This window comes from Spea bombifrons, chromosome 6 (genome assembly GCF_027358695.1).
Source record: "Spea bombifrons isolate aSpeBom1 chromosome 6, aSpeBom1.2.pri, whole genome shotgun sequence".
NCBI lineage: Eukaryota > Metazoa > Chordata > Amphibia > Anura > Pelobatidae > Spea > Spea bombifrons.
The window spans coordinates 45,460,744-45,488,683 of record NC_071092.1 but is presented as its reverse complement, the minus strand read 5'-3'; the positions used below and the strand labels follow the sequence as shown (position 1 = coordinate 45,488,683).

The 27,940-nt window shown below is 37.7% G+C and overlaps 1 protein-coding gene and 1 pseudogene across 2 annotated transcripts in view; one reads left to right on the top strand and one right to left on the bottom strand.

Annotated features, from left to right (window-relative positions):
- DAB1 (DAB adaptor protein 1) overlaps positions 1–27,940 on the top strand; it is a 310,139-nt gene that overhangs the window by 158,069 nt on the left and 124,130 nt on the right. The gene's annotated exons all lie outside the window — the stretch shown is intronic.
- On the bottom strand, positions 27,335–27,515 carry LOC128501034 (uncharacterized; annotated as a pseudogene).

Genomic DNA, 27,940 nt, shown 5'->3' with positions numbered 1-27,940 from the left:
ACTGTTTAGCGATAAGAAATGTCCATGAAATGTTTTATAGAAGGGTCCAAAGCCCCATCAAAGGCAGTCTAGAAGTCCACCAAGTGCCTGCTTGGTGGGGTGGCAGGACAATGCCTGAAAAAAGCATGATCCTTGGCTAGTGATCTCTTGATCGTATCTTAAAATATTAAGAATCCTCATTTGACAGAAACCCAACGTATCTAACACGAGAACAACGTATCTAACGTAGGTATCAGTATTTGTATCTGCAACGCTGCGTATTCTGCATTGCGTCTAAATGGATAATTTCTTGCCAATTTTGACAAATCGCGATGACTTGGCTATCAATATTATCTTATGACAGTTATGTAGACATGGAGGGTAAGTTTTTTTTTTTTTTCCAAATTTATTTTCCGTGAATAATGAGAAATTAAGAAAAAAAAAAAAATCATAAGAAAGGAAACGTTTGCATCACAGCAACCCCTCGGCAACGCACGGATACTTACAAGTGTCACCTTGAAACATTTATAATACGCTAAGTATTGTTGTTTGTTTGCTAAGATGATAAGAAGGTAAGCTGTTTAATGACCTCCCGAGAGCGCATAAAAGTCTCAAACGGTATCACGGGCTTGATGAATAATGATAAAGAGCGACAAACTCTCTCTGATACCATCTGAAGTTTCAGAAATGACAAGCGAAATCCAACTGCTTAGTCAGTCTGTTCATAATTGAATGTCTTGTCTCTAAGGTCTTTTAGGCTTTTTTTTCCTCCCCAATCCGTCTCTTGGCTCCGACGCTACTTAAACGTTCAGGTTTGCAGATTCTTCCAAGATTTTCTCGCTTCTGCTCTGACAAAGGTCAAAGTAATTGGAGGAATGGTGAAAAAAAATAAAAAAATTGTGAGCACGGCATGAAGAAATTCATTTCAAGTGATATGTGAGAACAGAAATATCCTTTCAAAACAATATAAATAACAGCAAACCCAAGGATGCCATAAATATAGACTGTGCCGGCACATAAGGCCCATTCGGCCCCCGTCTAGTCGCCCGTTTCTCCTGCTGTAAAGACTCAGACCTTAATCAGTCGTTGGTCTCGTTTTAGATTCAGGAGCCGTAGGTCTATCCCATGCATGTTTAATACCCTCACTGTATTACCCTCTACCACTTCTGCTGGGAGGCTAGTTCTGTTCTCTACCTCAAAAGTTCCATCTAGAAAAATCCTCAACAGTCATTTTTCTGGGATTCTAGTCTTAATGTTTCAATATAATGGGCAGCTTGGGGGGATTTTTGTCTCTGGCCATAGATACATGATCCTAGAGCTGGTAGTTAACAAATTATCCAATTTTTTTTCCCCCAAAATAAATTTAGGGCAGACAGGATTTATGAAAAAAAATTCTAATTTAGGATTACAATTTAGAATTTTAATTGGCTTTTTTGACAAACGGTTCTACGCGTGTAATACTGTATGAACGTATACTTCTTCTTTTTCTTTACGCCGTGAAAGCTTGTACTAAAAAAAGCTCCATATTTTGATGAGACCTTCAGGATCTGTCTCCAAAGAGCTGTATAGAACCTCCTTAGACAGTCACCGTATTAATACTAATTAAATTATATATGCAGAGCCTTATAAAACACTCATATGGTTTATTGTCGGGTTTTACACATTCAGATCACGTCACCAAAGGGGTTGAAGGACTATTGGATTTTCTCTGGATTTTTCCACTAATTGTCTATTTTTTACTGTTCTTTTGACACTTTTGCAATGTTTTTTAATGTGTAAATCATTAAAGTTACCCCCTATCTACAGTGGTCAATTTATTTTGGGCCTACCTCAAGCAGAAACTCCCCTGCGTCAACCCACATGTCCTCTATGTTCAGCGCCAAACTTTGATGTCATATGTCAGCAGTCTACCTCGGAAGGACCCACAAGCTGGGGGAAGAGATGCAGAATAGGCCATGGTGTCACTGCACCAGTTACAAGCAGATTGCCTATCTTCCCAACTTGCCCATTGAGTGATGCATCTCATTGGGTTATCTGCCCTCTGTAGTGTGGCATGGTCCTTGCATAGTCCTTCTCCTCAGACCTTCTGTCCTATATCGTCATATCTGGGAACTCTCCAGGTTTGACCCGGAGTCTCTGGGTGATGCGCTTCTTCCCGGGTCTCCAGCTCACTTTCCTTTTTCTCTATTCCCACCTGCTTAAGACTCTCTGAAGTAGCTCCACCCCATGGTCGGCTAGCCCCACCCCTTTGAGAAACCACTCCCCCCAGGATCTGGAGAGCTCCGTGTAGCCGACCCTGAGAAGCTTCCTGGAACGTGACTATAAATTTATTGCTCTATTTAAAAATGTAATTTTGAAAAGATCCTTTTCACAAAAAAAATTAAAGATTTCTTTTGTCTATATTTGTGCCCTTAATTTTTTCGATATTACTATAAAAAAAAAGAAAAAAATTAAGAGCACAAATTAATATTGTCATTATGCCTTTTTTAGTTAATTAGAAATACAAAATTTGCTCCAAAATAATCAAGCCGTGTACAATTATCATAAGGGCCGCACCTTAAAAAACATGGGCCGGATTATATTTGCGGAATTGAAACTCTAGTTTACTAATTAATCATTTACACAATTCCGACGGGTACCCTGAAGATTTCTCCCCTCGGGTGATTTTTGTATTAGGTTTATTTGTTCTTCCAGTTATAGAGAATTTTTATACAGCAAAAACATTAAATAAAAATTACTTTAGCACAAAATCGATAAGCAAATAATTATTGGAAACTGAAGTATAAAAGAAGCAACGACCCTAAATATCATACAATAAGAAGACAAGAAGCGGTTTATCTGAATAGATCGTATCTGCCTTTGAAATTCTATGTTTCTGGGACATGGGGAAAAAAATGAGAATATTCCTTATTCTTCCCATTACTGGAAAACGGAGGCATATTATGTTGTTTCGGTTGAAAAGAAATAACGTCCGTCACGAAAGCCGAGATAATCAACGCTTAGTCCAGCGAGTTAAGAACCGTGTTACTTTAACAAATTATTATAGGGCAATTAAATAAAGTTAATGAGATCCTTTGGAAAACAATATGACGACCGACGAATGATGAGAAGGCGTACAGCGCGGGGTTCTCACACCGAGGGACGTAGTTGGAATCACTAAAAGAGATGGAAAATTTTAATTTCGAATTTTCAATTTTTAATTGGACAAGCGTGATGAGTATTTCATTTTAAAGTCTAAAATTCATGCTTTGGTACAGAAAACACCTACAATAACCCCCAGTACAACAGTAGTAAAACGCTACTTACTTTCCTGCAACGGAATCCTGGCGTTAATCAACATTCTACAAGATGTATGGGCCTAAAATCAATAAACAGTGAGAGATATTCAGATGTTCTGACTGTAAACAGCAAACCCAACAGCTGAATAATACCCAAAGTGCCCGGCGACCCCGTTTATTTCTGGCGAATGGCTGGCAAAATTGCGCTGACTATTTTGCTACCTGAGGGTTTTGAGAGTTTTCTCTGCCCACAGGTACAATATGTCATAAAGTTGTCGTAACATTTCAAATAAAACCATTGTTCTACCAAACACCGCAAAACGTCTGTCTCTTGCAGTCATTTAACGATCCGTTTTTAATTCATGCAAATATTCCTTCCTTTCCCATGATGCCTCGGTGGAACTTCTACAGTCACCGCAAGTAGGAAGTTGTATCCAGAAGATTGTTACTGATCTCTAGCTGGCGATGGAATAAAGTACTGTTTGTAATACTCTAGATTATGTTTGTTTAGGGATTTTTAAGGTGTTGGTTGGTTTCTGTTATGCTTGTTTGCATTGCTTGCTTACCTTTAACCAAAGATATTGTGGGGTGAGGCAGTGATTTAAAAGTTTTGTGGAAGCAAGATGGTGGCTTTCACATTGAGAACATCATGAAATAACATAAGTAATTTTTACATTAACATGTTGACTTCAGGATAAAGATGTAAGCAATAAGAGTAGGATTAATCTGGAATGCGACAGATCCTTTCTAAAGTATATCTACCCTCTTTTTCCTGGCGTGTAAGAGAAGCTGTTCTTGTATTTACCTATTATACAGAAGTGGATATGAAATCATTTGTTTCTGGTTTCATCTTTTTTAATACCGTCTGGTTCAAGGCATGAAATAGCTCATATTTACCCAGAGGAAAATCATTATGTCAGTATGCACATCAAACAAATGGAGGTTGCGCTGGAAAGTAACCTATAAGATCTCGCAATAGGTCACGCGTTATTGTACCGTTCAATCCGCAGAGCTGCTTAAGCCAGACGTTATTCCAAATAAATACTTTAAACGACTCGGTAATAAAATGTCAAATCAACTGGAAGTTCCCTACTAAACCTGAAATGTTTACTCTTGGCTGTAGCCCAGAGAAGTCTCCTATGGAAAGGTTATTAAACAATCCGTCTCTGTTAAGCTTTTGTCTCGGCGGCTGAGAAAAAAAAAGAGGTTGCCGTGAAAATAAATAAATAAATAAAATAAATAAAAGAATGTTACAAATATAAATATTCTGATAGAATGATAAAAACATCTGATTGACCTGGATAGATAGACGTATTTAATTATGTGGGATTGGGCTAGGGTAGCGGCATAGCACCCAACAGTCCTAAATTTGCTAGGACAGTCCCGACAACTGGGCTTATGTTGCCATGAGGACTGAAAATGTTCCTTCAAACTTTGTGTGGGTTTTATGTGACTTAAACCTATAGATGAATTAATTAAATGGCATATCTGTTATGGGTAATTTACTTAGAAAACTAAATTTTTGTTTGCCTTTGTGGAAAATCCCCTTTAACTTATTTTTTGTGTCCATCTTTACATTGTTTAGACCCCCTTTCCATTTTTCTCCCGCTTAACATAGGCTGCTGCTTCTGTTTTGTTCTTCTTTATCCCACAACCTGACCCCCATCTTTAATTTATACAGGAGGGAGCGCCCGCCCTTAAAATGAAGTCCTCGTTCTGAATGTATAAATTGCATTTTTTTTTTTTTACCAAAAATGATTTAAAATTAGAATTTATAAAATAAAGAAATTATGCAGTAATTACAAATACTGTACTAAAAAAAAATATTTTTCTGGATTTGTAAATAGTGAAGATTTTTTGTTATGCATTTATTATTTGCACTAAAATAATACCTTAAAAAAATTATATTTTTTATTTTATGATAAAAAATATACTTTTTAAATAATTTCAGAAATTCTAAATATAAAAATGTTTTTTTTTTAGCACATATTTTTTAAATTATTGATAGTATGCCATCTTATTTCCCATGGTTTTGTAAATCAATGAATCAATGACCAATGTAGTCTTCTCCATCGGATACTTTTCATACACGCGCAATCATTTTAAATCATCCACTAAGTACTCTATAAAACAATTGCTTGGCGTTGGCGCTGATAAGGTCCGTAGACGCAGAACAACTTTATTTTAATGCGACCATTCCGAAATTGCAGGCGGTTAGTGGAAAGATGAAGCTATAAGGTACTTAAATGATTTCTCATGATGGAAACGTATGTATTTATAATAAACGTCCAAACACCGGCAGCTCTACGTTGTCCTTTATGATGCCATAGCTTTCGTCCCCTGTCAGCCGTACACAGATCTCAAATAATTTGCAGTCGTATTATCCTATATAAGACCGTGGAGTTCCACCAAATGGGGACTTAAATCAGCCATTCACCGGGGGATTACACTTTAAGTCCCGAGCACACGTAATACCCCAATCACATCTCGCTGATTTACTATTCTTTTTTTTACTATAAAACGGGAACATATTTTAAAAGCTGTCCCTTTTTAATATTAGTCAGCGAGATGGTGGAACGTTTCATAATCGCATTAATCTTACATGAATCAAGGTGGAGGAGGGAAGAGGTTTGCGCAGAGTGAGGTCGGCCAGATGGTCCTCTCAACCATCAGACCTGGACTCCGTGTGCGATTTGTGTCTAGTACAGTTCTTCCTCTCGATACATTTATATTGTGTGTTTGTTTAATTAAATACCAATATACATTGGCCTCTTGGGGTGGGGTAATAAGGCAGGAATGCAATATCTTGACATGGCTTATCAAGTTTAGGAGAGTCTTGCTCTTGCCTAGTATGTTGATCGTTTAAGTCCATCTAGTCTTCCCGTTTCTCCTGCTGTAAAGACTCAAACCTTAATCAGTCGTTGGTCTCGTCTTAGATTCAGGAGCCGTATGTCTATCCCATGCATGTTTAATACCCCTCACTGTATTACCCTCTACCACCTCTGCTGGGAGGCTGTTCGACTTATCCGCGATCCTCTGCATAAAATTCTCTGACCCTTTAGTGTTAGACTGTGGACTCTTGTCATTCCCACTCCTTTTAAATATCTTTTCTTATTTTTTATAAAAGCCTCCTATAATGTCTGATCTCGTACATTGAAATATTTAAACATTTTGAGACATTCTTAGTCTTTACCAATATTTTTTTATTCCGTAAACCCTACAAGATGTTTGCTCAACTCTCTCGCTGTTCCCAATACTGTTCAGAGCTCTTTAAAGTGTCGTTATCACTTTTCTGTTGCTAATGCCTCTCGCTACATAATCAAGCATATTGCTTGCGTATCCTGCTGCTTGTTTGCATTGCTTGCCTACCTTTAACTCGTGAGATTAACATGACCACGTCTGATGTGAAACAAGGAATAACAGATGTTTTGTATCAGTTCAGTGATAAATGTGATCTCTGGAAGTGCTGATTCTTCTAATCTAGAATTCTCCCATAAACTCCTTTATTCATACATTTATGATAGGATACACATATTTTTTTTCCTGTTTTTTTTTTGATTGCAGGTTTTTGACCTCCTTGTTCTTCGAGATTGTTATAAACCGTTATTAATAACACCAAACATTTGGCAGCCAAACATGTTTCTCGTACGCTGAATACGATTATCTTTTGTTTGCCGCTACTCGAAAAGACTTCCCTTGAATCCGAACCAACTGCTTTTTATCTGATCAGCATGAAATGCATATTTTTTATGTCCTTAGCATATAAATGATTTCTGTATAAGTAACCGAATCCAAGCACCCCCAACCCCCACCAGTAATTTCCAAAGATCTGTTACAATCTACAATACAAACCTGGATCTAACAATGTGACAAGGTAGAGAATAAACTAGAACACTGATATATATATATATTCTCACTTCCATACATTAAATAATAATGTATTCTTATTACCAATGGAAAAAAATATGCACAGAGCAAAATAGAAAATGTTTAATAATATTAGTATTTACGCTACGGTATCCAGTATGTAAAATGGCGCAGATTGCGAAACTTTTATCTAAGCCAATTAAGCTAATGGTAATTAATTGCGTGCAAAACTGGTATTAGTATCAGATCTACAGAAACTAGAGCCTTAGCCGCAAAATGGTCTATTCACAAAAGTGAGAGTTGGCAGGTAAATTGATTTGAAGCAGGGGCATAAAAAGAATCCACTGGGGCCTGGTGCAAAAAATTGCCCCGGGATCCCTAACTTCACCAGCTACTCATACTCATACTCACTAGCACACACTCCATCTTACCCCACTTACACAATTACACATCCATGCTCTCTCACACACACACAAGTACACATGCATGCTCACACACACACACACACACATGCACGCTCTCCTTTAGAGCTATAAAAGTCGATGCCTGGTCAGCTTCGCTTGTATGGTGCCCAATTGACGATCAGCAAACCAGGCTCATAAACAACAAACCGGCATATTTTGTCTACTCCGAAAAGTTTAGGATACCTTTTAGTGAATCATATAACATATTATATCTGAAGAAGGGGCCTCGATGAATGGTGGTCTACTTGGTCCAATGTTGGTCTGTTTACTGTGTAAGCAATGCGTAACAGTTGCATGTATTGTCTATAAAAAAGGCCAATGATCAGTAAGGCCAATGATTAGTCAAGAGTACTTTTTTTTACCTTTGAAGACCCTTTTACTGCCAACGTACTTCATTGTCATTATTATTCGAATTAGAAAAAGTATTTCTAATAACGCTGCTATATTTTATCTCAGAACTAATAAGAAAGCCATTTTTGTGTTTCCTTGACGTATTTAATCCAGGCAATCGCTATATTGATCGAAAACCTATCATTAGGTAATGGTTCATTGTCTAGTACACCCAAATGCCTTTAAAAATATTCTCATGTAAGCGATAACCGTATATTTTCCATCTAAGTGCAATTATCAATACCCATGTTAAAGCTAAACCAGGTATTACACCACATGAAGAATTCCATCTCCTAAATTTAGAGTAAGTCTCAGGTTAATGTGACAACCATAACATTCTAAAGTATCAAGGTCGATCATACATCTGTCTGCTCTTATTACGGTTGTAAGTGGATGTGTAGATGTTTTAAAGACAGTGACATTGTGTTACAAGTCACATTGTGTACGTTGTTGCAATGGTCGGCCAAGGTCAACATTGATGATCGAGACAATGCATTGAGGTTCCAACCCTGGAAAAAGAATAAAGAAGTATTTTAGCTAAAATAATCTAGAGTTAACTATGGCACATACACCATAGCTTTAAGGTTGAGATAAAACAATTAAACTAAATTTTTTGATGTTTACGGGAGGTTTTCATAAACACATTGTATCCTTTGAAGAGCCTACTTGAAATAATTTCTGAGCTCTATGTATCCTGCTTAGATGTTCCATCGTGATTTAGAGAGAATGATATAGAGGTGGCCAATAAATCTTTCACTTGTGTCTTGTTGTTAAATTGTCTATCCTTACTAGCTTGTAGCTACAAAGCTAACAAGAGGCATGTTGTATTTGATTCAGTGCCAAGAAGGTCTCGGCAGAGACCGGTGGGTTTTACAGGAACCTGTTGAAAAACGGATCTTGACTTAGGTCAGCAGTCACGTCTGATAATTTATCACATATCAAGGGGACGGAATGAGAGATATTTCTTATTTTATTGTGCTAGAACGCGGTTTTGAATCCAATATGTAGGTAACAAAGCGAGGGTTGTGTATAGAGGAGAGTCTTCTGTTCCGCTTAAAGTCTGAAGCCTAGATGACAAAATTAAAAATGTCAATATACAGAAATTGGGCAACAAGTCGGATGAAAAGGCCAAATAAAATGTGTGAGTTTGAGTCATGATATATTAATAAAAATAATAAAAAAATAGAAAAAAATTCCAGCCCATCGCTTGATGGTCTTGTCTTGATACAACAAAACTTTTCCAATTAAGCTAACACAACATATCGGCATATGACTAATGACATGTGAAATAGTATAAAAATAAGTATATTTTTTTTATAATGGGGCTTAGTATGCCCCTTACATTAATATAATGACAAACTGGAATCAGCAAGATAAATGAATGCATTTTTAGAGAAAATACCAAAAAAATGACAGTTTCCCTGTTTTTAACAATGCCATTTGCTGTAGCGCATAAAACGATTATTCTTCTTCAACGTATGGTAAAATGTGTTACTATTCTTACCTTTCGCCTTATGATTAAACCACGGATGTTTATGCTTCATATAACACATTATGGATTTCCGCATTTATTTTCCGGGCTGGAAAGGGATTATTTCCAGAGGAAAGTGTCTGTTAAAGTTATTCCGAGGTGCATTCAGCATGTACCGGAATACAAAAGATATTTAAAATGTATTTTGTACAAATGAGAAAGTGTTGGCATGCTATAAATAGGTAGGCTAATGCGAGAATCCATGCATAAACAATAGACAGGGTAGCCTCGCAAAATAACAGGTTGGCAGTTCATTCAAATACGGCAAAAAAATAAATAAATACATAAACCTGATTAAAATATTTTTGTAAAGCAGTTTATATTTATAAAAAAATGATTAGATTTATAAATGATTTCATGTATCAGGAGGAGTCAGCAAATCCAATGTTCACCCGTAGGCAGAGCCGGCCTTAGGCGTTGTGGGGCCCTGTGCGGACTACTCCTCTGGCGCCCCCCTCTCTGCCCCTTCAAACTACCCCCCCGCCCCTTCAAACTAGCCCCCCTTCGCCCCTTCAAACTACCCTCTGCCCCTTCAAACTCCCCTCCCTCTGCCCCTTCAAACTACCCCTCCCCTCTGCCCCCTTCAAACTAACCCTCCCCTCTGCCCCTTCAAACAGGCAGGCGCCCCCGGTTTCCATGGCGCCCTGTGCGGCCGCACAGGTCGCACAGCCCTAAGGCCGGCCCTGCCTGTAGGTTTTGTTGAAATTCTAAGAATGACTATATTTTATATGTGTGTATAATAATATATATTATAATAATAATTTTTAATATCTGCTACTGGTTTCCAGCAGTAAGGCATCCATATGACAAATGTAGCTGAAGATTGTGAGATATCAGTCCAGGGAGTTCAACTTTCTGGAAGTGAGTGATTCTGAATGAAAGAAAAGTCCTGAATTAGGACAAAATAGAGCAAAACATATATAATAAATATTTACTATATCTACTAGGCTATTGAGGAAACTTAATTCAGACAGGTTCCTCTTGAGCTTGGTCAGGAACCCATGACAATAACCCCTAGCGGCTTGGGGTTGAGGTAGGGTGTCCTAGGGCTACAAGGAGCTCTGGGTCTTGTTTGCTTCTTCCTACATAGTTCATCTAAAAACTAAAGTCACCAAGGACGCAGCTAGTTGTACCGCAAGACCCAGCAAACTATTTATACAACTCAACAAATAATCGTTAGATGATAAGGTTGGGCGAGTCGGTCCCAGCTTGAGTCAGGCTTAAGGACGACGACAGACTTGAAGTCGCTCATTAGAGGGAGAGGAGCATAAAACAGAGTGGCGCTTTGAGGTGGAATCGGCTAATTGATTAACTCCTATAGTGTCATTGGATTTCCAGAAGGTGAATAAGCTTGGTGTTCGGGTTCAACGAGTTGGTTTATCCTCCCGGCTCAGTGATTCCTGCTTTGTTCCACTCCTGTTCCGCTACAGATGACTCACCTCTGTTATAGAAAAGAGAATAAATCCTGCCTTCATTTCCTAGTAAATAAAATATAAAATATAAAAAACTACATTTCTACAACGTCATCAAGGTAAACCTACACATGCCATCCATGCCACTAGTGCAAGGAATCAAAGTATAAAGAGAAATAAAATGGTTCATTAGAAAAATTATAAAAATCTCTATTTAATAAATATATTATCAAAAATAGAATTATCAAAGTATTATATTACGTATTAATAAAAATGTTAGGGCCTCCAGCCCATGATATAACTGCGTGAAAAGCTATAGTGTCACTGGTATTTTTGTGGGATTTTTTTTAACTATATTTAAATTTATAAAAAAACATAAAAAAGGAGAAAAGTATCACTCTTTTATCCCATTCCGTTTGTTATAGTTGTAAGTCAGACCTGGAGTGGCTACACGCTCCGTAACACAGCAAAAGTCCCTACATTGGGTTATCGGGGCTTAGTTCCCGCGACGCGCCACTGGATTCGCGAGTAGGCCGCGTCCAGTCCTTGCTCGCGGCGAGCGCTGGCGTGTGCGCAAATTACGACCTTTGACCTCTTCATTCCACTCACTGCCCTTGGTTGGTGTAGACGTCCTAGCGTTATCTCAAGCATCTGCGATTTAAGATATTCGGCCCGGCTCTTCTTTTGGTTCCCGATACGATTTGGTGTCTGTCTGCTCTTGGTCTCCTGACCCAGCCTGCCCTATGATTACACTTGAAGCCCAATTTGGTTCTGATGTATCCAGTTTCGTTCTGACCCGGCTTTGCTTCCTGACTCTGCATTTATATTTTAATCCGGTTTTGACTCCCTGGACTCCCCGGTTGGTGGACCTGCATCTGGTCCAATCTCCGCTTCAGGGTTCCACGACTCTACATCTTTGTTACTCGGGTTAATTTAACAAAAAAAACCATTAGCTTTTAGCCAGTCTTACATTTTTTTCATAAATTCAGTTCATCTGGAGGCTTTTACTATGCACATCAATAAACACCTGCTGTTTGCAGCGATGTGACCAGCGTGAATACGGTGCCCCGACTGCATGGGCTTTCCGGGAAAATGAATAGGTTCGAGTTATTTCATGCATCGCAGAGAGCAGTTACATTGTAATTAATCGCAAGTCCGTTGGTCCATCTCCTTGATGTACAATTTACGGCGAAACCTGCGTCATTTGCAAGAAAAATTTCCTCTACGATGTTTGATTGCTTTAAAAACCAATATTTGGAATAAACAACATTCTCCGTATGCCAGCGATAAAAATGTATCAAACTCTCAATAATGTAATAGAAATACACGTAGCATATTGAAATGTTCCAGAAATGCCTTGTGAATCAAACAACGACATATTAGAAATATTCATGAATATGAAGCATGTACATTCCATACATTAAATGTACTTAATTATATTTGCAGTATCCGTCAGCTTATAGGATAACTCATGCGCAACAGTCACTTATATCTGCAGGGTAATATTTTTCCATCAAGTTTATCCATTTAGTTATGCTTATTATATTTTTTCGGAATTCTATTACTGTATCGGAGTTGTATTTTCAGTTTGTTAAACCTATAAATTGGTTCCATACGTACCTAATACTACACAAACAAAAAGGTTTCCTGATTTCTTGCTAAAGAAACATCTGGGAATCTGTATCGATGGATACGTAGGAACTGAGACAGAAACCTTAAAAAGCTCCTTTTGGCTAAATTATAATGGAATCAGATTACGGTGTAGAACCCTGCGATACTCTCATAACCAGCAAACATTCCGAGCTCCTAGAAAAGAGGGGCATCAGAGGATAAAGGAGGACAAAGGGATTTAGGTCCTAAAGAAGGACAAAGAGGAAACATAGAATTCAACAGCGGATAGGAACCATCCGGCCCATCTAGTCTACCCACGTTTCCAGCTGAAAGGACTCAACAGCCAACATCAGTCGTTGGTCTCATTCAGGGGCCATATGCCTACCCCATGCATGAGAAGACTCTAAACACTCAAGATTCAGTGTATTCTATCAAGGTAAATAATTTATAGTTACTGAACATGGTTCAGATTAAGACTCCATAAGTGACCTCAATGAGTTTCTCCAGTTGAGAGAGGAATGGTCCACCTTTTTTTTATTTTATTTTATTTTTTTTATTTCTTTTTCAAAAATATAAAAGGTTACAAATATTACTAAATTTTATAAATACATTAAACATCGTATAACAATTATTTCCTCCCCTCCTCCCTCCCAACCCACGAAAGAAAAAAAAAAAAACAACAAAAAAAAAACACTAAAAAAAAAAAAAAACATGCAAAAAAAATAAAAAAATAAAACACAAGCCGGTATTTACATTTTATAATTTCTATAAACTATTTCTGACCAGTCTTTGATATTCGGGGGTGTCGGGGAAATCCAACTCCTAGTGATCATAAGACGACCGCAAAACAATAACCTATGAAGACATTTACTTTGAGCCTTTGTTAAATTTATTTCTGAGTCTTCCTCCAGTATTCCAAGCAAAGGGCATATGGGGACTTTAACATTCAGCCGCTTCTCTGTTTCACAATAAACTTGCGACCTTTGAACTCGAAAGTGAATGCCTCCAGACAAAAATGCTCTTCTATAATCATAGATGGACCTGAATGAGAAGAACCATTGGCATATGTGAGATAATCAGTCTTTGGACAGAATGCGGATGTTCCAGGGTAATATTCATTCATCTAGTAGTCTGAAATCCCAGTTAATATTCTGTTGGCCCTACTTTAACACATTCCAGAAGTAATATATTGAGTTTTAGAATTAATCCAACCATCTCTACCTTCACTGAACTACCTCCACCTGCCCGAAGTACTTTGATGTGAAGAACAACGCCTGAGATGGAATGTTTAATGAATGCTTTTTTCGGAAAGATGTCACTTTAAGGATTTCGGAAAGTTTTAGAAGTGTCTTATGGGAGAGTTGTTCCACGCCGAGATGTCATTTCAAATTCTTGGCTACACATCGTCACGAGCTTTTCACTTATCAATATTTCAGGACAACTGCATTTTTAATCAGCGCACTTTTAAATGACCTGTAAAATCCTTGTTGGTAACCTCCAATGCCTGCGTGAAGAAAAGTAAGTCATGTTTAAAACATTCCATCGCGCTCTGTCAGAAGGAGTAAAATTACCCAATTATCCCCTCTCCACCCAAAAGATATTAATATTAACAATCGGACCCTTATAGTTTAAGTCACAAACCTATCCATAGGATACTGAGATAAATGAGAGTCAGGGCTGTCTATATAACACACACCTTAAACATTTTAATGTATAATCTACGCTCTCGTGAATTCAAGTTAACCCCTTAATGACAAAGCCCGTACATGTACAGGCTCAAAATGCATTGTTTTCAATGGGTTTAGGGACCGCCCATTGTCCTTCAGGGGTTAAAAAAACAAATTCTATTTAAACTCATGGAAATCCTTTTGTCTTACTGATTAAGCAAATGATACAATAGAGTGCTTTAAAAGAGACTTGTTGAAGTTGAGACCTCACACGTATCCCAAGTGTCTGACGGCAGGATTTTTCTATCCTTATTAGATACAATGTAATGTTTTTGGGTTACTCTACCATTAGAGAGGAGGAGTTATATAACATAGATAGGAGTTAGACTTCCTTTCCTCTTTCCATTCTTTACTACTTTCCTCTCATGTTACTGTCTCTTTTAATATCTTCTGCCGAAAGGAAATTGTACTGTAACATTTTCCTGTGTTTGGCCATGCCCACTCACTGCCCACTTCCCTCCTACTCCCGTCCCACTTTTCTAGGTTAGCCCCACCCCACTGGCAACTAGCCCCACCCCTCGCAAAGCCTCTGTCGCATATAATGGATCGCTCTGGGTAGCCTACCCATGGACATCCCCAGCTATGAGGATAAGAGGTGGAAACCAGTTTTGACTCCAGTATGGTGATATGTTAAAAATCCACAGGCCCGCCTCGGCTGGCTCTGCGTAGATTACCAATTGAGATAACTCTTATCTCAATTGGTCTCTGCTAATAATAATTTTGTATTGAGTCTCTCGTACTCTTGCAAGATGCCTTCTGTGACGTACTTGGACACCATTAAACCGTTCCTATGTGCCTGTGGGGTAAAATACAGTGTTTTTTTTACAATTGTTTGAATTTTGCACCTGAGAAGTAAAAACCCCAATATAATATAGTTTGCCGGGCAGTATATCAGGTAATTAGAGGCTACCCTATTCTCGATCACACTCTAAGTGCTTTGGACAACGTGGCAGGTGGCCAGGGAGCCATTAACATTACTAATAGCAAAAGTGTATTTTAAAAATTCTATTAACCTTTACCACTGATGGATCTGATTCCACTTTAACAAAATCCATAATTAAACAGGAGTAAAACCGAGCTCATATAAATTAATTCATTTAAGAAACCAGATCAGAAACACTTTATTCTATCCAACTATCCAAGAAAAAAAAATCATTCGTTGCTAAATGTTCCTTTTTTTAGTTTTTTTTTTTACAATCTGTAATATTTCATTCCTATCATTTAACTGAAATAATTATATTCTACATTCTGGGATTTTTCAGGCTAATTTATTTACATCACAGAAGCACTCTCTTTATTATTAATTCTTTTTCACTGCATAAATTTGTTCTTTAACTTCTATAGAACTGAAAAGCTTTTTTTTTTTTTTTTTTAACCCCTTAATGACAGAGCCCGTACATGTACGGCTCAAAATGCATTGTTTTCAATGGGTTTAGGGACCACCCATTGTTCTTAAGGGGTTAAACATATTCCAGGTTAAGTTTTGGGTTTATTTCTATCTCCCACAATCCCGTGTGCCAAGCTTCTTTTTAAGCAGACAGGAAAATATGTTTTTGGCTGAAAACTGCATTTAAAAAAACATAATTTAAAAAAAAGCTGGGAAGGCCCCATAGGCATTCCAACTCAACCATGAAGCACAAGGTAGTCAGTCCACATAGGGCCACCCTGGGGCCAACAATGAAATATAAATGGTTAAATATCTATTTGAGGAATATGGCCCCAATGGAAGAAGAAGATATGGGACTCAATGATACCCTGAGCCTTTACATCTTTATGCCACCAAGTTGTGGGGTAACTAAAGTAATAACCGAGAATTGTTGGTTCGATGGCAGTCAAGGGCCTTTAAGTTAACCTATATCACCTTGAGATGATAAGTGGTCAGAGATGTGCCCGAGGGCGATCATTCAGTTTTACAACGTAATTATCTTTGATGAGTGAGCAGACAAGTGGAGGCGCAACCTTTTATTGTCGCCCGTTACAAGTGCTCTCAGGATTGGAAGAGGAAATTCTGGAGAGCTTTAAAATTGTGTTGAAGACCTATTGAAAACTTCCATGACTGCAGAAATGTGTAAATAAAAGTGTATTTCATTAAAAAAAAAAACAATTAGACCTTCAGACTGCTGCTTACAGTCTAAGACACTCCAGTTTCAACCAGAGAAGAGATATTCTCTTGTAGATGTAATCCATACTATTCAACGCCTGCCAATATTCATTTAGATTTTTATTACATGTATAGATATATATATATATATATATATATATATATATATATATATATTTAAACACAGTCCAGTGTGAGCGGCAGCACCATAATGTCCAATGACCACCACTGGAAAAAGATTAGTAATGTAGGCGCATAGAAAAAATAATAATAAAATAATATAATAAATAAAAATATAATAAAATATTTTTTTAAATAGGATTCAACGTTTCAGCTCCAAGCCTTCCTCAGGACATATTATATTATACATTATATATATAAACTTGTAGAATTACTGAGTATTAAGACTTTCTATGTGCCCATTGATAGCTAGGTATGGTAAGCATTCCTGTTTGACCGGTAGTCTCCGGACGAAGCGCAGTTTTCCTGTAGTCTCTGGGTCACTGCTCTCTTTCTTTGGGTAGCAGACAGTGTTTGCCCACGCTCACTCACTGTCAACTTTCTGCCCCAATATTAGAGAGAGAGAGCGCTCTGGGTAGCCTGTCCTGGTATGAAAACGGAGCATTTAGAAGATTATATTATTGTGGCTCTTAGGGTAGAACCCTGTGATACCCTCATACCCAACAAACTGTCTGAGCTCCTACGGAAGAGGGGCATCAGGGCAGGAAATAGGGTCATCGGAGGGGGAAAGCGGGTACAAAGAATTTGGGTCCAAAGAGGATAAGTTCTTCCTAAACAGGAACACTTGAGGATATGAAGCAGGCTATGGTCCCAGGCACCTGTCATGGTCAAGTACCGCCATGAAAAGTGTTGGGGATAGATAAGCATACATACAACAAACTGAGTAAAAACACATTTATGGATGATAGATCTACCTCGGTCCTCTGGTGCTAAAGGGTTATGGGTCTTGTTGGGGTTCAATCCCTTACATGCTTTTCATATTCTTTCTCATCTTGCTGAGCATTGAGCGTTGGTTTACAAAGGTTATCCAAGGTCATCGGTATCCCTCTTTTATCAATCTATAAAGCAAATGTGCTTGTTTGATCTGGATATAATTTCTCAGCCGTTAGAGACCTTATGTTCTCGTTCACAAACATTTCTTCGCCTTTTCCTGTAAATGATGTCAACCAGTGATCAGCGGATTTATGTCTTTCCATCCACATTATCCAGAATGTTCTTTTTTTATTTTTTTTTTGCAACAAAAAGTAAGGCCTGATCTTGCCGAAAAGTCAGCAAAACCTGCATTAAGGATTGCTCTAAAAAAAAGATAATTCTGCCTAAAATAAATACCTTGTGAAGATTTAGAGGGAAACGGACCAGGCCATATATCAGCTAAATTGTATCGTCAACAGCCATTAAACCAAAAACATTTATTAAAAACCAGCAATTAACAAATTAACTTCTGTGAACTTCTAGACGAATATTATCTTGAATAATTGCCGGAAGAAAAATAAGCGTCATTAAAGCTTTCATGATAATTACACAAGTCATGGCTCCTAAAACATATATACGGTATAAATATAAAGCAACCTGATGAAGAACTTTCATATTGATCTGACCCTGGAAATTGCTACTGAACCACTCCAAGTTCACAAGCAGCTTGGGGCAAACAGTTTTTAAACAGTTTTATAAATGTCTCTAAGCCTCAAATGAGAGACAAACGCTCAATCATTTCAGTCTAATAATAATACACCTTAAAAAGTGATAATTTTTCAAAAATATTTTCAAAATGTATATGTAATGGTGTAGATTAAAATAAATGTATATATATAATAATAAATAGTATTAATAATTATAAAAATAATTAATAATATTCATTAATATTAATATAATACTTCCAATATTAATCATTGTATTATTATTATTATTACTACCAATAATAATAATTACACCGTATATGTAATGGTGTAGATTAAAATAAATGTATATATAATAATAATAATAAATAGTATTAATAATTATAAAAATAATGAATAATATTAATTAATATTAATATAATACTTACAATATTAATACCAATAATAATAACACAGTAATATTTATTATTATTATTGTTTTTTTTTGTTTTTTATTATTATCATTATTATTATTATTATTATTATTATTATTATTGTTATTCACATACAATTCTAGGAATTTTAATAAATTAATTGTATTAATCTGTGATGGTGACAGTTCCTCTTTGAAATATCTTTATTATTCTTGAAAAATTATATGTCTCCAGAACCAGTGTGTGTAATGCGCTAATCTGCTGGGCCCCAGTGTAACCGCCTGAATTCAGAATTATAATTTAAACCGAAACATATTAGTGTTCCAAGAAGCAGTTTCAAAACCATCTCCTCTGCTTTTCCACCATGAAATCTAATGAGGTTGTTCAATTTGCTCCTAATGAAAATAGCCTGGAACATGTAAGACGTGAAATGGGTTAGATGCGTTATGTTTATTTTTCCAAAGCATTTATTTAATTTTGTCCAAGAATTGTAAAAAATCTGCCCTACTCCTTAGAAAACTAGCAATAAATACTATCGTTAAAATGTATGTTTTGCTTCTGTTGTGATCGGATCTGCCCAAAATGATAAAATTTAAATAAACAAAAAAAAACTGGGTATGTCTAATAGAGGCTATTATTTCCCAGTGTTACTTAATCAAAACAAATATATTTCCAATCATTTGCAATTCTCTGGGCTACATTAACCTCAAATTAGGCAATTGTTTATATGAGACATTTAATTTATGTGATTAACACATGCCAGATGTGAATATTGACAGGTTATATAATACAAGAGCTTAGAGTGTCTGGATCGGGTTCTCCATAGAATGGAATCATTTTGGAGTAGGAGCTCTGGCTGGCACGTGAAGCAGCCTCAGAAACAGAAGGTGCTCCGTAACCTCTGTATGAGAGGCGCGGGTTCTCCCCTGCTGTTTTATTAATGTGATGAATTGTTCGCAGGTGCTTCCAATGAGGTTAAGATGATTTTGGAGACTGCTGTACCAAATAACACGACAAACTGGAATAAGCAGATGCCTCGAGCGAGCCACGGCTTCCCAACTTTATGTGCAAACCCCGATTTAAATGTGCGATTCCTCCGGTGACATTTCAATACCGAAGAGAGGATAATTACTCTTAGCATGGGTTGTACAAACACAAATGGTTCTAAGTATTTATAGTAGGGTTTAGAATACAGAATAACCTATCATATATTCACATGAATTTGGACAAATTGCCAAAACAGCAAACCTTAAACCTTACCCTGTTTGACCCGGAGTCTCTGGGCGAAGCACTGCTTCTCCGGAGGCTCCAGGTCTCCAGCTTCAATCTCTGGGAAGAGGAGCAACGTTTGGTCACACTGACTCCATGCCTAGTTTCTACCTACTCTTTGCCGACTCTTTCATTGTCTCAACCAACATCTCAACCTTGTAAAGTCCAACTGGGATGGGCCTGCTAGCCCCACCAGATTGTTGAAGCTACACCTCCAAGAGAGGGAGCATCAGACTATGGTCTGTGGTTACGAGTGCCTTAAACTTGGATGAACCAGAGACAGAGCCTAGTGGTGGTATCTCTAAACTCCAACCCAAATTGGAGCAGCAGGTTATTTTTCTTTTCCTAGGACCTCATCCCATAGGTCTTCCTCTCTCTACTCCTCTAAAAGGAATGGAGAAAGGCCCCATAAGATAAAGATGTCACCAGGGAACAGTGGCCAGCCACTGGTGGGTGGAAAAACAGTCAAATAAAAGGCAAACAAGGTGGGTAATGGGGAAGAATTAAATCACCCCACTACACCCAGATATCTGCCCCACAAGCACGGCAGTCAACTGTCATAATTGGAATGCATCTGATTCCCACAGTTCCAAAAGTAAACCAGAATTAAATACTAGTTCGTCTTTGCGAAGTTGTGGCTGCAACTTGTTTTAGCTACAAATACCGTCATATGTTGGAAAGAGAAGCTAAAGAAACATTTAGAGCTCAAAAATATAAACTATTTTAGATAAAAAAATATGACTTTTCAAGTCAAAAGCAGATGGTTCCGTAGAAGCTTATTAGGAATTTCAGCTGTGAAAGTAGCTCCAAAAAGTTTGGATCGCTGTCATAGCTATAGCGAGTGAGACAAAAACAAGAGCAAACAATATGTTTCACGTAGCACAATAGATAAAGATGTCTACTGCCCAATTACTGATTCGTTCAGGAATTGGATGTCACAGCGTTCCCGTGAATTATAACTTTACTCATCATAGGTAACCTTGTTATTGACTTTGATATCAATCATGCCTTTGGAGATATTGCATAATTGATGTATCCATTAGACGTGAATGATAAGCTGTCCAAAGTCAGTAAGATATGAGATAACATAGCCGGTGACATTTGACCTGGTCATTGCAATGTCTTCGACAAATGTATCTTCGCTATAAGAAGATAAATGCAAACAATTATTTATTCAGAAAGCCTGTTTTTTTTTATTATATTCTTTGAATATGAGTTTTCTACTATAGAATGAAAATATATATATTTTATTTTTTTTACAAAATTTAGTTATTTTTCAACAAATTTAATGCAATGTTTTTCTTTTTTTAGCTTATAATTCCCAGAAAATTTAAGTAGACAAATTTTCATTGAACTTTTCCTTCAAGATAGCAGAAAGTCATGGAAAGAGGACAGAATTTGCTGTTTTACAAGTTCCCCCCCCCCCCAATCCTTACAATACCTAAATACTGTGGCACGCATGGGAACGTACCCGGGTCGGCAACCTGGTGCGCTCCGTTCTTTGGGGGTGGTTGCTTTGTGGAGGGGCAGAGCTAGTTGTTATTAGGGGTGGAGCTAGCTAAAACTTAGGGTGGTAGTAACCCTATATAGCTTATAGTGGGAGGAGAGTAGTCAGGAAGTGGGTGTGGCCAAAAGCACTCCACAAAGCCTACGCAATACTAGGGATAAGGAAGCCTGGATCTTACTCCGTCGTGTTAACATTAATGTAAACAGGATGACCCAGATGTACATAAATATATATTAACCCCTTAAGGACAATGGGCGGTCCCTAAACCCATTGAAAACAATGCATTTTGGGCCCGTACATGTACAGGCTTTGTCACTAAGGGGTTAATAGCTATAATTATATTTACAATTAAAATGATGATTACAATTACTAAGAAAAATAGGTATTTTAAATGTATTTTGAAATGTATCTATAGAAACTCGTGGTAACAGTTGCCGTCTCATAGGGAATTGTTAATTTCCTTTAGCTGTACCTTTCAGTTGGAAAATTTCATCCAACAGATCAAGCTTCATAATATTCAAGGCTGTTTAAATCCTAAAAATACCAAAGCGTTCCGGCGCTTTTTGATGACAAAAACGATCCCTCTAGTGTTTTGCATGATAAGGGTTGCATAATGACCTTGCAAGAAATTCTATGAAAAATTACATCTAAAATTACCATCCAGGCTCCTTCTATTTTCACGTATTTTATTATAGTAAATTGCATGCTACAATTAAGTTAATTTGCATTCTTATTACCATTTCAGTGAGCAATTACACTCACAGGCAGAAGAAAAACTATCTGAAAAAGATTGACTTATGGTGATACTTTTCTAACATAAAAGACCGTCACCTTCATTTTTTTTTTTCTATTTCATTTTAGCATTTTTTTTTCAAACAAAATATTAAAAAGGAAGTCAAATTAAAAGAAGCTTTGAATTTCTAAGCTTAACCATCACAATTTAGTTGGATGTTAATTATAAAAAAAAAAAAAAAACCTGTAATAAATATTTGTTAGAAGAAGTAAAATGAATCCATGTGTGAAAAGCCAGTTTAGTTGATTTAATAGAATTGGTCAAAAGCTGGTAGATTTTCCAATTACTGTAATTTTGGATGTGTAGTAGGGCACAATACTTTCTAATGGCCTACATTAATAAACAGGTAGGTACAATAAGTGCACTAGTACAGGAGTCTACAGGCATTTTAATCAGGGTACTTATGGAAAGGAGGTCCCTCTTCCATAGAGCCTACAGTCTAAGTAGTAGTAGTAATAGGGAGCAGGGAGAGGAGGTAAGCACAATTCAAAGTGCAAGTCAAGGTTTATACTTTATATTACTTGGACCCTAAAAGACCCTGGAAGATGCTGGAAGACCCTGGAAGACTTTTATATAAAGCCAAGGCATCAGCTTTAGTGTCGGAGTGAGTGGTGGTCTGGAGGGGAGAAAGCAAATTCTGGTGGCTGAATTGAGGTTGATTTTTAGAGGAGAAAAGCGTGAATAGATGGGAAATGATGAACTTTGTTCTCTTCTGAAGATGAAAGAATGTAGAACGAATAACCAGGGCTGGTCTTTAGTGTTAGCGGCTCACCGGGGCCACATTATGTTACATGACCCAGTAGCAGAAGCGTTGAATAACCAAGACTTTTCATATGACCATGTATTGTAAACTATTAGTTATTTATTTTATCGTGCACGGTAGTTTTAAGAAGAATATTATGTTTTATTCATATTATTTAATACACGCTAATCCAGCTGTTTCTATACCCATTAGTGGAGCTTTTAGGGCTGTAGAACCCTGAGATACCCTCATACCCAACAAACATTCCGAGCTCCTAAATGCAGGAATATTTAGGGTCATTGTGAGGTTCTAGTACTTGATCTTGAATATATCAATACATTCAGCTTCTTATTTCAGCCTCAGCTTCCTTTTTTAAAGGGAAAAGATGGCTCTTAAAAATAAGCGTGATCAAAAATGAAGGCGAGTGGATATTTTTGTCAGCCTTTTTATCCTCTCCTCCGGCTTCGGTTCTGCAGCTATAACCTATTGTTTGTTTAACTGTTCTCATGAGAGATGTCTTTCCATGTGCAAGAGTTGCCTTCCATCAGTTTGGTGCAAATCCCATTACAGAGTAATTTCAGCAGCGGCAATGAAACATAATAGGTGGGTGAGACACGTCTCCTTTGATCTCGGCATACAGCAGTGGCGCTTTAATAAAGCTCTCAAGAGAATGGAAGTGAGATCTGGCGCAATATGTGATTTCGTTCCTTTGGGCCAGTGTTACGAGGCATATTTTACGCATGAACTGATGCTAAAAAGTGTTACCCACCAAAGGGGACATCTAAGCTTCGCCATGTAATTCGCTGCAGGACCTTCCAGCCGAAAGAGAAACGTCTTTGAGGGCAATTATGTCGTTGATAGAGGAAACGTCGAATGACTTAATAGCGGTCCCGAGCAATGTATTGTAACAAAATCCTTAGAGAAGGGGGGAAAAAAAAGACTTAGCAACACGGCGTAGCAACGCAGACACGAACATTTTTGTTACGAAAGGCCTGGGGAAAACAGCTGCACCTTAATCTTTGATGGATTTAAAAAAAAAAAAAAACGTTTACGCGGTTATTAAAATATTTATACAATTTGCATTTAAATCCACGTAAGTTGAAGTGAGTTCATGAAAGATAATTTCCTTTGATGGCTCATTATATCATAAATATAATACCATACAATAGAACACCCTCAACTAATAGTATCCAGCAACTGTTACCTTCGGGGAAAGGAAGTTCAACTGATTCTCCATTTGTTCCTCACGGTCATGTATTATCTACAAAGTATCCATTTCATTGTCTTGTCATGTGTCGGCGCTCTAAATAAGAAGGGTGATAGTGGAGGTAGATCGTTCAAGCATGGCTAATGGTCTAGGCTTTCCCCAAAGGTCAGTGGGTTCCTCATAGTAACTCTGGATTGTTCATCTGAGCTTCACCGATAGTCTTTCTAAATCAGGCATGGCTTTAGGATATAGTAGATTCGATTTATCATTATTAAGAAAAAAAAAGAATTTTCCATCATGAGAGGCTGATTAAAACACTTATTTAATGAAGCTTAAGCATCAAAAGCATGGCATATAGCATCATTTTGTAGACAAGATGGATCTTTGGTCTATGTGTCCATGTCAAGTCCACGTCAAGTCTCTGCAAAAGGTTGCTAAGAGTTCAGGCTCCGAATCGTTATTATAAAAGGCGACTTTTGTTCATCCGTTCTCTGTGAAGATATACGTGTCGGTAGCATAAGAAGCACAATGGTCCATGTCGGCTCGTAATGACCCTACAGGGGACGAAGGAGAGGGCAACACCAGCTTCGGCTGAGAAATTCACCCCTGCCTTCTTTGTTAATCTCAAGAGGACCTGAAACCCCGCGTTAACTTTGTTGCAACCAGCAGATTCACCCAGTTTCCTCGAGTCATTCCGTTATTCTGACGACTTGAACGTGATTTTTTGTTTTGTTATTCTTGTCGTGGTGAGTAATTTATGTTTCATGGCTCCTGTGAAAGCCTTTTCGATAAAGCAGGCAATGATATTCTGCTGCTGTAGATTATCATTCAGGGAAAAAAAGTTTTAATTGCTTGACGTTCTTATGCGTCCCCTGCAGTAGAAATTAATTTTTGAAACGCCAAGAGGAATATTCCAAAATCCTTTAATTTTCGGTGACCCTGTCTCATTCGGTCAATGTAGAGGGGAAAAAAAAAATACTACTGTTGCTTTCATTTTTGAAAATGGAATTTAAAAATAATGGGGGGAACATCACGAAAATCTCATGGTAGGTTTCACAAATGAATTAACCTATTTAAAGCAGAGAGAGAGAAAGAGTCCAAGGAAACAGTAGCAAAAGGAATGGAGCATTATGTCCGGTAACTTCCCATCAGCTATCGTGTTTTAGGACTTTTACCTGGATTTTTATAATGCATGGTACTATTAAAATATGACATCATCAGCTGGAAAAAATGTCATATGTTAAATATCGTTGGATAGGGTAGATGTGGCTTTAACCAGGCATAGATATTGGGTTTAACCGCGCAGAAATGGTTGAGACCCACCAAAGTAAGTAGATCTGGACACCCTTCTCCTGTGGTCCCCAGTGTCTGTTAGTTGTCCTTTCCATAGTTATCGCATGGGACAGAAAGCAGGTAATTATCTGTTATTGGGCCTTCTGTGGCGTGTTATATACAAGGTTAATATTTTGAAATATTTTTATTTTATTTCATGGGGACAATTGCGAAATTTGGGTTGATCAGCAAGGGCCAGCTTCCCATGGAAAGCTAGCGAGAGGTGAAAGTCAAACAGAAATAGGATATAAGTATCAGAGTTCCGCATTAGTCCTTTTTTACCCCCGATAAGTGAGAATAAGTTGCATATTCTTCTATGGACCCTTCAAAAATCCTCTTGACCAATGACAAGTGACCAATCCGAGCTGATTATAAAGCAACCGCACAGTAACGAATATATAAGTATACCCACATGTAGAAAGCTATATTTTCTTTCGGACGCTGTTTCACGTTAATAATCAACGGCCGATTCTATGCTTTTTTTCAGGTTCTGCATTATTTTAAACAAAAATATATTTGGGGTCTAAAAGTTGAGTCCAAAAAAATCATGCCTTACAGGAGACAAAGAAAGGGAGAACACGGAACATTGAAAATGGCTGTAATTATTCTTGGAACTAGCCTACTTTTTGATTTTTATATAGTCGACTGGCAATATATAGTTATTAGAATTATTTACTGTCGGCTACAAACTTGTTCGCAATTTTAATTTTTAGACTTTGTTTTTATAATTATTTTTTTTTAAACTAGCCTTCCTTTTGATTTTTATACAGTATAGTCTCAATAGTCGCAATATATATTTATTAGGATTATTTACTGTAGGTTACAAATTTCCCAGATTTTTTATTTTTAGACTGTGTTTTTATAATAATAATAAAAAATAAATAAAAGAAATATGTTTGTTGAACAGAAAAAGAGTAAATAAAGGCCGTCCGCTCGGTAGATAACACAGAAAAAAAAAGGTTCCGTCAAGGAAAATAACCTCCGCTTTGGAAGCCAACGTTTTTTTCTTAAGCAATGTAAAATTCTCTAAATAGAAGAAATCGTAAACGTTTCGTGCCGTTTCCAATTTTTAACCCGGTTAAATGTAATGTTCTCGAAAAAGGTTCATTGTGCTTCACCGATGACCTCACTTTGGCTTTGCCTGAAACAAAATTGCATTTCTCGTCGCTGTCTTCAGAATTTCATCTATAAATCTATTTTCCAATTTTGCTTCTCATAAGTTAGCTAGTTATTGGTCTTTCTGCGGTAACATTACAGCGGATCAGCACGCCGAGCCTCAAAAGACTGTCATATCATGACAAACGGTGTCACCTATGTATCCCATATAATGCAGCCCAGGCTTAAATATTGGGTCAAAGGTCAGGAGGGCCGGGTGTGCTGTGTTTGTCAAAATCAAATGAACCGTTTATTACCAATTAATAGCGGCTCGGTTAACACTCAAATACCTGGACTTACTCAAAATAACGTAATGCTTTGTTTTGTTTTTCATTTCCACACCCTTATTAGCATTGAGTAAAAATAAATCTCTAAGAAATTCTGAACAAGGGTAATTAACAATAATTCTTAAATCTTGCTTTAGTGTAATTCCCCACTTTTTCCTCGTTTAACAAAATATGCGTTAACGAGAGAGGGGGACTTAGAGACTGATCCACAAAACCATGTCCTGACTGGCCATCCGGCCAACCGGGTAAGCACCCCGAACCGGGTAAGCACCCCGAAGAGTGAGACTCCTTGCTGGCCTTCTTGAAGAGAGGAAAGGGCCAGAAGGCTCCAATCCTCCTCCAGCAAAGTCCAGGCTTCACTGCCTCTTAAAAAGAAAACAGTGTCCAAAAACGAAGTGACAAAATCGTGTGCCAAAGAATAGTGATGGCCAAGCCGTGAATTTCAAAAGCCGTGAATCAAATAAGGGGGGCAAATTAATTGGCACTCGTGACCACACGAAGTGATTAAATAAATTAAGAAAAATAATTTAAGGGCAGGCCATTTCTGGCCTGCCAGATTCAAAAATAAATCTCATCCCCAAGACCTGATGGTACATGGGGGCGAGTAGTGCTGGAAGGCCGCCAGCGAGAACGTGCGCTCACCGTGTGTAGTGGCGTGCAATACCACACACGGTGACTCCGACATTTCTGCCAGGGCAATTCCACCTCGGGTTCCATTTGCTTTCCTGAACCCTAAGGCCAGAGGATCAGCGTCATCTCTTCTCCCAGTAAGAGAGACTACACTTGATCTTAGCCAAAAGGCCGAGAAGCCAATGGCTGACAGGGCTACAAAGTCACCAATATTGCTGCTCCAGTGGCACGCTGTGTTTGTATAAAGACATTACATAAGTTATGGTGAGTAAAGGTGATGGAAAACCATTTCACTAAAATTAAGGGGGTAGTAGAAGCATTATTAAACACTCATCTACAGACACCAGACAAGCCACCAGGCTTCTTTTTCCCAGAAATCTCATGGTGCTGCCACAACACAAAGGATTCTGGGTAGGCGCATGCAAATAAGGCTTACAATGATCACCTTTGCTTCTATATCCACTTTATGCTTTTGGATTTCCTGAAAGTAATTGCCTGCTGTACACCACAGCCTTTAGACAAAACTCGGGAAGAGGTGCAATAGCCAGATCACCACTCATGGGTAGCTGTTTTGTCCTTAATGGGACTCATCAGCATGAGGTTCTGAT